This window comes from Tupaia chinensis, unplaced genomic scaffold (assembly GCF_000334495.1).
Source record: "Tupaia chinensis unplaced genomic scaffold, TupChi_1.0 Scaffold000708_1, whole genome shotgun sequence".
NCBI classification, from domain to species: domain Eukaryota; kingdom Metazoa; phylum Chordata; class Mammalia; order Scandentia; family Tupaiidae; genus Tupaia; species Tupaia belangeri.
The window spans coordinates 961,698-971,893 of NW_006160231.1; the positions used below are offsets into that span (position 1 = coordinate 961,698).

At 54.2% G+C, this 10,196-nt stretch overlaps 1 pseudogene; it reads right to left on the reverse strand.

Moving 5' to 3' along the window:
* Positions 1 to 1,463: 1,463 nt before the first annotated feature.
* On the reverse strand, positions 1,464 to 1,972 carry LOC102475741 (interferon-induced transmembrane protein 3 pseudogene; annotated as a pseudogene).
* Positions 1,973 to 10,196: the final 8,224 nt, after the last annotated feature.

Sequence of the window (10,196 nt, forward strand, 5' to 3'; positions counted from 1 at the left end):
TCCTTTCCAGTCCGAGGAGGGAGGCATGGAGGGGAAGACGTTTTTCCCTTGGGCAAAGCTGGGAGTGAGGGAGTGGGGGAGCTGGGTGGGCTAGGCCGGACAGGCCTGGCCCCGGAGGGACTGGCCACTGGGCGGGAGGACGCTGTTTATTTGACTACCCGGTGTACTTAGAGGTCTCAGTTACAGCCGGCCCCAGGCGCTCTTTAACAAGCTACAGCTGTCTAGTTGTTCATTAGCTTTCCTGACATCTTCTCTGGCCTGGTCCTGGGGAGCAGCCCCCAAGCCCCTCCCTGCAGGCCAGGGCCTTGGAACGCTGACTTCTCGCCCACGGCCCTGGAGCCACCATGATGAATGGCACTGCTGCCCCATGCAGACACATGGCTTCCTGGAACAAGCCCTGTTTGTTCAAGACAAACAATCCCAATCTGCTCTGGCCAAAGCGCCTCCCTGGACTGAAGGCCTGGCCTCACCTGCCACTTGCTTATCCCTCTGCCTCTGGGCTCTGGGAAAGGACGAAGACCCAGGTGGCTCTAGACACTCTCAGAACAGGGACAGAGCGGGGTCTGCAGGACCGGCAGGCCTGGACGTCTTTGAGGTGAACTGAGAAAGAACTGTCCATGAAGACGTGGGAGCAGCCAGGCCTTGTGGGAGAGTGTGGGGTTCAGGGCTCGGCCTCTGTTCTCTGCCACTCTCTGTGTCTCTGCTCGCATTACACCTCTTCTGGCTTCAGACCCCTCAGACATGGACCAGCCAATTTGTTGGCTCAATGGCTGCATGCTGGGGTCTCCTGAGGTGCTTTACAGATCTACAGGTTCCACTGGGCTCTAACCACTGCCCCCTAAAGCCCTCAAGTGGCTCTCCTGAGCCAGAGCACGGCTTGTTAGGGCTTCCTCAAAAACTCCTGGCTCTTTGGGACCAGCAGATAGTGTAATAGTTACGTTGCGGGACTCCCACACAGTTGACTGCCGTTCAAGTCCTGGATCTGGCAGCTTAAAACTCATACCAGGCACGTGTCCACGTGTGCCCAAGATCCCGAGAGGAGAATGGAGGAGGAGTTGCAGCATGACCATCCCCCCTGGGGAGTGATTTCTTCCTTCCTGTCTCTCTGATGAGAACGCACACCCTATAGCAAAAATTTCTCTTAAAAAAAAAAAAAAAACCCACAATTCTTAGCTCCTTAGCAAACACCTGCAGGAAGACATCAACTGGCAGATGTGGGTCCCAGAAGTTCTACCAGGAGTTCTTCCTCCTCAAGTCTACCTGGACTGGGGCAGGAAGGGGCTCTAAGCTCATGGGGTCCAACTCGGATTTTAGAGCTGGCAAAACTGAGGAACGCTTTCCTCTTTGAGAGGAACCCCAGCTCACATGGCTGGTGCCTTGGAAGGCAAACTGTCGGCAAAGTGGAAAGTCTTTTAATTTTTATTTTTTTACAAACACGTGCACTTTATTGAATCCCACTGTAGTCAGAGTGAGTAGAAGCAGCTGTATAAAAGCAAGGGCCAGGCCCGAAGGCCCCGGGGACAGGCCAGCAGTGGTGGTGGACACGGCTGTAGGCCATAGCCATCGACTATGAGCGTTGGAAAGGCTCCTTCATCAGCTGAATCATATCTGCAATTATTACTGGAGCAAAGGATGATGAACATGACGGTCAGAACGATGCCGATGACCAGGGCGAAGATGTTCAGGCACTTGGCGATCGAGGCGTGGCTCTGGGCCCCGATCATGTCCCCCACCATCTTCCTGTCCCCAGACTTCAGAGTAGGTGAAGGCGATGAAGACCGTGTTGAACAGGGACCAGACCACATGGTCGGGCACCGAGGTCTCGCTGCGGATGTTGATCACGGTGGGCGCCATCGGAGCTGCGGGCAGGGGCGCCCCCAGCACAGACACCTCGTGCTCTTCCTTGAGCATCTCAGTGTGGGGGAGAGCCGGCGCTGGCACCAGTGAAGAAGGTTGGGGAAGCGTGGTTCATGGCGCACACAGCTGATGGCGGGGCGGGCTGCTGTTCTGAAAGTCTTTTTTTTTTTTTTTTTTTTTTTAATAAAAGAAATTTTTGTTATAGGGCATGTGCACTCACCAGAGAGACAGGAAATGAGAAATCACCCTTCCTCCCATGGGATGGCCACGGTGCAATCCCTTCTCCCCTATTCTCCTCTCAGGATTTTGGGCATGTACACACATGCACGTGGCATGAGTTTTAAGCTGCTGGGTCTGGGACTTGAACTGCAATCGATCACATGAGAGTCCAGCAACGTAACCATTATGCCATCTGCTGGTCCCAAACAACATGGAAAGTCTTATTTCAGGTGGGATGGTTGGGGATGGAGCATGAGACACAACAGGGGAAGCATAACTACTTGCTGTTTCCCCAGCTCAGGAGCAGGGACCAGGCCCCCTCTATCTTTGTTCTGTCCTCCAGAGTTAGCATGGATGACAGTGTGGATGGACGAATGGGTGGACAGATGGGTGGACAGGCCTTCTTCCAGGTAAGCCCTCCAGAGTTAGCATGGATGACAGTGTGGATGGACGAATGGATGGACGGACAGATGGACAGGCCTTCTTCCAGGTAAGTCCTCCTGAGTTAGCATGGATGACAGCATGGATGGATGAATGGGTGGACAGACAAGTGGACAGGCCTTCTTCCAGGTAAGTGTCCCCTCCTCGTTCTGGGCACTCATCACCAGGTTCAGCTGCAGTCACCTAGTCTGTCATTGTCACTGTCACTGCTGTGACCACTGAAGGGTCAGGGGCCGAGGGAGGTAGTGAGTATTGTTACTGCGGGGCTAGGGGGTTCATAGGAGTAGCTTATGTGGGGAAGAGGGGGACACACAGCTAGGGAGGAAGGAAGGCATCATAATGCCTTTTTGTTAGAAGTTCAGGGCCAGTTGGTGGCATGGAGGTTAAGGGGGCTGGGTCCCACATGGTGATTGTGCAGGTCAAGTCCTAGACTCGGTGGCTTGAAAAACATTCTGGGCATGTGTGCCCAAAATTCTGAGAGGAGACCAGAGGAGGGATTGTGGCATAGCCATTTCCCCTGGGGGGTGATTGCTCAATTTCCTTCTCTGGCCAATGTGCGCCCTACAGCAAACTAAAAAAAAAAAAAAAAGTTTCAAATCATTCCCCCAGGAAGCAGTAATCCATTTCAGTCCTCCTCGCTGGTGCTGATTGGCCCGAGTTGCAGGGCGATCTGGTGCTGATTACCAGGCTTCGCTGCATTAGGTAATGCAACAATAAAATCTGGGTCATTGCAGCACAAAGTCCCCTTTATTTTGACAAGTGTAGTTTTTACTCTGAAGTGTTATCATAAATAATTAAATTAAAGCAGTAAATGGCTTGTAGTATGCTTTGCTGAAGTAACAAAGTCTCTGTAACCCCAGACACTGAACCACTCCTTTGGGGGATTCTTGGCTCAGAAACATTTGGGAATTTTTCAGAACTCAAGAATATTTGAACTAGTCGAGGGGGAGATGGAGAGCTGAAGGCTCATTCCCTGGCATCCTGCCGCCTCCGTCCCCACTGGTGTCTCGCCATCTGCAGTGCGCGGCTGTCATCGGACCTGTGGCGGTCGGACTCAGTAAGGAGTCTGGGAAGGGGGTGGGGGCCCCGCTGCACGAAGTGGGCCATCTTTTACCATGCCTGCTCGGGCACCAGGGTACTGATGGTAGGTACTTTGGGGCGGGAGGGCTTGCAGAAACTTTGAAGACTGGCAGACAACCCACCCCCACCTGTTACTGCCGCCTTTTTTGTTTCTGTAGTCTGATGTAGGGCATGTGCACTCACCAGAGAGACAGATTTAGGGAGAGAAGGAAAGTGAGAAAGTACACCCCCCAGGGGATGGCCGCCCCACAAACACTTCTCCATTCTCCTCGCAGGGTTTTGTGCCCCATGCACACACACCTCACACGATTTTCAAGCTGCCGGGTCCAGGACTCTAACCACACCATCAGCCATGTGGGTTCCAGTGCCTTAACTTCTGTGCCACCTGCTGGCTCCTGCCACTGTATTATAGACAAGGAAACTGAGGCCCTGGGAAGTGGAGTGACTTGGCCTATTGCTTACTGGCTGATGAGCCGGGGTGACCAGCACGTGGAATGCAAGAGGAGAAGACCCAGAGGCCCACAGGGGAATGCGCTGGAGGGACAGGGACTGCAGGACACGAACAGGAGGGGCTGTGGGTGGGTAGAAGGAAAGAGGAAACTGTGGAGCCAGAGGGAGAGGTGTTGGAGAGCAGGGAGCTTTGAAACAAGGGCCTTCTGAAGAAGCAGGGTCCTTGGGCAGACCTCTGCCCACTGCATCTGGACAACTCTTAGACCGAGCGAGACAGAAGGGAGCTCTATGCCGTAGAGAGGAGAGGTTCAAAGCAGGTGGGTTTCCCTCAAGGTGAGTGGGACAGCCTGCGTCCTCCCACCCCCGCCCCTTCCCCTGCCTGCTGGACAGTCAGGCACCCCCTTTCCTCACCCTCCTCAGGGCGTTCGATCTGGCATCTGGAGGCCAGATGAGGGGGCAGCAGTCCATTGGCCCTCTTTGGGTGGCATGGCAGGCCCGCAGGAGTCTGTGTGGGGACAATTCCTTCCACAGAGGCAGGCCTGCCAGCCAGAGATCAGAGCCCAAGCTTCCCAGAGACCCCCATCTTCTCCTTCTCCCCTAGGCTGAGCCAGCCCTGGGGACAGCATGACAGACAGGTACCCAGAGACAGGTACCCAGAGACCCGCGAGTCTGCCCATCAGCACGAGGGGGCTGACAGTACACGTGGCCGTTCCTCCTGCCCTCGCTCAGGCCGGCTGTTTTTCCTAGCACCTTCAGTGGAAGGGCAGACATGTTTTCCTAACCCCACGGAACTCTGAGCTGTGTAAACACAGAGCTGGAGCTGGGAGCAGAAATCACCTACAGGGCAGACAGCTAACCCGGGACTCCCCAAGGGGAGGAGGCCGAGGCTCCAGCCTTCTGAGGTGGGCTGGGAAGGCAGGCTCAGAGCTGGGTGAGCGGTCCTGTCCTGTCTGTCCTGGCCGCTGGGGCAGGCTTCTGCCTTCCTTCGGAGGGCGGTGCCCGTGGCAGCCCCGCCTTCTCCTCCCTGCTGACACAGCTGCCTCAAGGCACGTGGCAGGAAGGGTCTCCAGCTTGGCTAACCTGAAGCCCTCAAGAAACCCTCCGCTGGGTATCCCTCAGGTCCTCTCCTCGCAGACCTGCGGGCTCCAGGCTACCTCAGGAGGACCAGCCGGAGAGGTGCTTTACCAGGTGGGATCTGCAGCCGCCCCCACTGCCAAGCCTCACCCCCTTATGGCCTCTCCCTCTACTCTACAAGCTCTCTCTGAATCCCAAGGCTGCACGCGGGTGCCCAGTGCCACTGTGCTCTGCTGTACCCTGTCCTTCCAAACCTCATTTCAGGTCCCTCTCCCTGGTCCCACTTAACTGCGTGCTTACCCACACAGTAGGTGCTCCATACATGCCTGCTGACCAGAGCGGGCATCTCTGGACAGACCTGCTGCTAGTGGTGGTGGCCGCGGGGGTGGAGGGGTGTGTAGGAGGGTGTCAGGATGGCTCCAGAGGGGGGCCCAGTTTTGGCAGGGCTGCCCTTAGCCTAGAGGCCCCTGTGGGGGAGCAGGGGGTCAGAGCCCAGCAGTCCAGCCTGGTGTCACGGCTGGACCCATCTCCTCTCACCAAGCAGGCCTCCGGCTCTGCATCCCGTCCCAGTCAGGCACCGTGGGGATGTGTGTGGCCAGGTTGGGGGAAGGTCTTCAAGCAAACAGTCCTGGGCCCCAGGCAGTGCCAAGGCTGGCCGCATCCCTCCGGTCCCCAGGCACCATGTGACTGAGAGCTAGCAGGACTCATTTAGCAAAAAAGGGGCTGTTCTGCCTCCCACTCCCCACGCGGGCCCTGAAAGCGCCAGGCATCCCAACACTCTTGGGCCTTACACCCCCTAATCTATGAGTGGGGAGCGTCACGTGGGGCCCCCGGCTCACGACAGGAAGCTGTCGGCACCGCTGCTGGCTCGAAGGGCCCCCTCTCACCTCCCATCGCCCACCGGGAAGGCAGACTGGCTTCCCCAGCCGGCTCCACTCGCTGAAACCCAACCCCTCTTTCCAGCTGCAGCTCCAAAGAGCCCCGGGCCGGCCCTCCCCAGGGACGGCAGCCTGCAGATCTCACGGTCAGGGAATTTACCGCGCAGAGTTCCGAGTTCCGAGCCCGGAGCCCGCAGAGAACGCAGACAAAGTGCAGCGGAGGACAACGACCTTCTTCCCCTTCTCACCCTAGGGCACCCATCCAGGTGCAGGAGGCCCAGCGGAGAGGCTGTACCCCCGACCTGGCCAAGGGGAGACTCAGCCTTCCCAGGGCAGCCCCTGGCTTGGGAGGCATCCCTGTAGGACCTAGGCCCAGAGTGGTTTGGAACTGCCTCCAGTTCATCTAGCACCCCCTCCCCAAGCAAAAGGAGGTCACTGGCCCTGGCGTCCAGGTGCAAGGGAGACCCAAGTCAGTCAGCCGCTGCCCAGAAAGGGGCATGGCTGGGCAGGTGGGAAGGCACAAGTTCCAGAACTCGCTGGTCCCCAACCCCGGGAAGGGTTTCTTTTTTTTGGAGAGGTTTTTGCTATAGGATGCATGCGTTCGCCAGACAGAGAGAGACAGAGAGACAGAAAGCGAGAAACAACCCCCCCCCAGGGGGGGATGACCACACCGCAATCCCTTCTCCTCCATTCTCTTCTCAGGATCTCCTCTCGGGGTATGCATGCACACGTGCCCCACGTGAGTTTAAGCCACTGGGTCCAGGACTTGAACCGCGGTTGACTACGTGGGAGTCCAGCGACATAGTCATTACGCTAACTGCTGGTCCCGGGAAGGGCTTCTTACACAGGAAAAAGGAGCTTTTTTGTAGTAGTTCCTACAAGACATTCCCCTACCTCGGGGAGTCAAGTCTCATGATGGGGCTCGTAGTACAGAGAGCCATCAACCAGACACTGGTTGGAAGCCCAAGTTCACCTCTTCTAGCCAGGTGGCCAGATGGCTGGCTCTAGAGACAGTGCCAGTCTTTGTGGCACTGATGGGACGCGTGATAAATGGCTCCTGAGCCTCGTTCTTCTCACCTGTCACAGGGACCAGCATCACTTCCCTCCCCCACTCCCACTCCCACAGCCAACGGTGCATGCCTACTGTGCGGGGCATCGAGTCAGTTGCTGGAGGTTGGAAAATAACAGGGTCCCCACCCCAGGTCGATGCTAATGGGCATGATGGTGCTTGGAAAACCAAGACGTTGAAATAAATAGATACGGGCCAGCTGTAATGATCTCATTAACTTTCTGGGAATGGGGCTGCTAAAGCCATTTTTAAAGTTTTTTTAAAAACAGTTTTAAGCAAGCCAGACCAGTCTCTGTAATCTGGCCGGCACTATTTATTTGCTTAGCAAACCATTTCTTCATAGATAGTGCAAAAGGAAAGGCTTCAGACCAGCCCGAGGCAGAAGTTATCCCAAATTCAGAGTGAGTAGGGTCTGAATTAATTAGGTCTTTCTGTAGCTTAATGTATAAACCTGGGCTCAGGAAATTTGGCCTTTAAAGCAGGTGCCCTTTCAAATGAGGTGGGTTTCATGTGACTATTTTAACTTCAGCTTCATTACCCTTTATGGGCTGCAGGACTGGGGGGAGGGATCTGGTGCGAGCCTGCTTCCGTGAGTGGGAAGCCAAAGGAACCGTAAAACAGCCCGGGGTTCCCGACAGCCTTCTCCCAAGCAGGCCAGCCAGGGTGACCTTCCACCCCCCAGGTGGGTAAGCTCACTCACAGCCCCCAGCTGCGGTCACCTTCAGCCTCTAGTGAGGGCGGGGCATGGTTCCCAGCTCCCTACCGTGGAGTTTCCATCTCTGACCTCCCACAGTCCTTAAACTCCTTACATCTGGTGGGCAGCCTCGAACTCCTCAGTCATCTAAGTGCCAGCTGAGACACCAGTCCACCGGACACTCTCACTCAAGAACCTGTAGTTACTCCCTACTGCCTCTTGGCTAACCCTGAAACCCTCAGCTCCCACCACCTTTCCCAGCCCTTCTCATCATCTGCCCAGGGGGGTTTAGGTTCTGTCCCTTCAGACAGTGTAACGGTGGCCATTAGGCACGGGTGGCTGCAGAGCACTGTGGTCAGCTCAAGCTGAGGTGTGTGAGTGTAAAATACCAGCTTTTAAAGGCTTAGTACGAGGCATAATGATTACGTCGCTGGACTATGTACTTGACCACAGTTCGAGTCCCCGACCTGACAGCTTCAACTCATGCCAGGTGCATGTGTGTGTGTGCCGAGATCCTGAGAGAAGGGCTTGCGGTGTGGCCACCCCCCAGGGGGGTGATTTCTCGCTTTCTGTCTTTCTCGTTTTCGCCCTATAGCAAAAACCTCTCTTAAAAAAAAATAAAATAAATAAAATAAAAAAAGACTTGGTATGAAAAAAGCACTTTAAAAAAAACCTGTAAAATATTTCATTAACAATTTTTATATTGATTACATGTTGAAATGGTATTACAAATATATTGAGTTAAATAACGTCTATTATTACAATTAACTTCACTTTTTTCCCAACCATTTGTACGCGGTGACTCAAAGGTGGAAACTCTCCCGTGAGGCTCCCGTTCGGGCCTGCATTGCATTTCTACCGGACAGTCTGCTCTGGGGCGTCACAGGCTGCAGGTGCTGGCCAGCCTGGTGAGCAGCTTCCCTTCCAGGGCTGTCTATGTGACCTTTCTACTCCTCTGCTTCCCCTTGCTTCAGCTGGGATTCAAAGTACCTGCTTTGGGCCGAGCCGCAGTGATGCAACCATCAGGCTTGCCTGTCATCCTAGCTAGCTGAGAGGCTGGAGCGGAGGGCTGCAGTGGCGAGCCCCTGAAAGGGTCTGAGAGAAATGGAATTAAAGTACAAGTTTATTGTGACACACACACACACACACACACACACACGATCTTGATATCCATGTAGTTTTTTCTTTGTAATGTTCATTTTTCATAAGCTTTTATTTTAACCACTTGATTTATTGCCAAATACAAATCTCTAATCAATCAAGCAATTTGTCTCTGAGGTATTCACTCTGTTTTTAATCGCCAGAGGGCACATGTGCTCACCAGAAATAGAGGGGGACAGCACCCTCCCACGGGGCGTGATCACTCTGCAGTCCCTGTCCTAATCTCTCCACCCCATCTGGATTTGGGGCAGACCCGACGTGTTCCTCTACTGTGGTTGGCCATGTGGGGCTGAGCTCCCTTAACTACTGAACTACAGGGTCAGCCCTCCATGAACTTTAAAGGAACACCCCCAACTTACCCTCCCCTTAGGAAAAAAAAAGGACCTGCTTCAGATGGCGGATGGGGAACTAGATAAGCAAACAGTTGTGAAAGCAAGTAGCACAGACCAGACCTCAATCCACGTACAAGGGGTTCTTAAAGTTGGCAGAAAATGGGACCAGCAGTTGTTGTAATGGCACTGGACTCCCATGCAGTGGACCGCGATTTGAGTTCTGGACTCGGTGGCTTAAACTCACACCGGGTGTGTGTGCGTGCACACACCCAGGGGGGAGGGGGTTATTTCTCGCTTGCTGTCTCTGTTTCTGGCAAGCACACGGGCCCTATAGCAAAAACCTCTCAAAAAAAAAGTTCACAGGAAATGCATATATTTAGAAAAATTGAATATTTTTTGCTCTAGAATAAACTGTTACTTTGTTTTTCCATATTTTTTTTTTGAGGTTCCATCCACATAGATTTTCTTTCCCTTGCCTTTCCAAGTCACATTTTTTTTTTTTTTTGAGAGTTTTGCTACAGGGCGTGTGTGCTCTCTAGAAAGACAGAGAGATAGAAAGCAAGAAATCACCCTCCGGGGGTGATGGCCATGCTGCAAATCCCTTCTCTCAGGATCTTGGGCACGCACACACACCCAGTGTGAGTTAAAGCTGCCAGGTCCAGGACTTGAACCGTGGTTGACTACATGGGAGTTCAGCAACATAGCCATTATGCTAACTGCTGGTCCCTCTAAGTCACATTTTTCCTTTTTTTTTTTTTAGAGATTTTCACTGTAGGGCGTGTGCGCTCGCCAGACAGACAGAGAGAGACATAGAGACAGAAAGCGAGAAATCACCCCCCAGGGGGGATGGTCACGCCGCAATCCCTTCTCCTCCATTCTCCTCTCGGGATCTTGGGCACGCACGCACACGCGCCCGGCGTGAGTTTTAAGCCACCGGGTCC